Source organism: Penaeus monodon, chromosome 29 (genome assembly GCF_015228065.2).
Source record: "Penaeus monodon isolate SGIC_2016 chromosome 29, NSTDA_Pmon_1, whole genome shotgun sequence".
In the NCBI taxonomy this organism is placed as follows: Eukaryota; Metazoa; Arthropoda; class Malacostraca; order Decapoda; family Penaeidae; genus Penaeus; species Penaeus monodon.
The window spans coordinates 35661013-35661890 of NC_051414.1; the positions used below are offsets into that span (position 1 = coordinate 35661013).

At 17.1% G+C, this 878-nt stretch overlaps 1 protein-coding gene across 1 annotated transcript in view; it reads left to right on the forward strand.

Annotated features, from left to right (window-relative positions):
* The window catches only part of LOC119592201 (uncharacterized protein C2orf42-like), a gene marked incomplete in the record, with an annotated part of 14697 nt that overhangs the window by 5455 nt on the left and 8364 nt on the right, over nt 1-878 (forward strand).

Consider the following 878-nt stretch of genomic DNA (forward strand, 5'->3'; position numbering starts at 1 on the left):
AAAATTAATTATAAACCCTAAGGATTTTAAAACAAATAAAATTGGGGGGGGAAATTTTGTGATGGGTTTTTTAAAAAAGGATTTTTTATATATATTATTATTTTATAAATTTTTTCTTTTTAAATTTTTTTAAATTTACCCAATATTTTAAAAAAATTATTAAATTTATTTTTAATTTTAAATTAATTTATTGTATTTTTTTAAAATTATTATTTTTAAATTTTTTTAAAAATTTTTAAAATTATTATTTAAAATTATAATAATTATTTTTTTTAAAATTTATTTAAATTTTTGTTTAAATTTTAAAATTTTTATATTTTTATTTTTTATTTTTATTATAAAAAAAAATTTTTATTTTAATATTATTTTTTTTAATTTTAACCCATTATTTATTTGGTTTTTTTAAATTTTTTTTTTTAATTCTTTTTTGGGATTTTTTAGTTTTATTTTTTAAACCATTATTATGATTTTTTATTAGGTTATTATTAGGGATTATTTTTAAAATTTCTTTTATTTTAATAAATTTTTTAAATTAAACCCATTATTAAAAAAATTCATTACCCCCATCATGGGTTCATCATTATTGTCACGGGTAAAACTTTTCCACTGTCTTTGGGGTTTAAATGCAAATTCACAGGGGAAAAAATCAAAAAAAACAAAAATTTTATTTTTCTTTAAAGGAAAAAAAACCAGTAAAAGGAATTTGGGAAATATTTTTTTTTCCAAAAAGGGTTAACATTTTGTTTTTTGGAAAAAAAAAGGGTTAAAATGGGGGGCCAAAATTTTACAGAAAGTGAAAGAAAAAAACCCTTCTGTTGTAATGTGTAATCTTTGGTTTAAAAATCTCGGGGCCAAATTTTGTCATTTTCCCCTTTCAG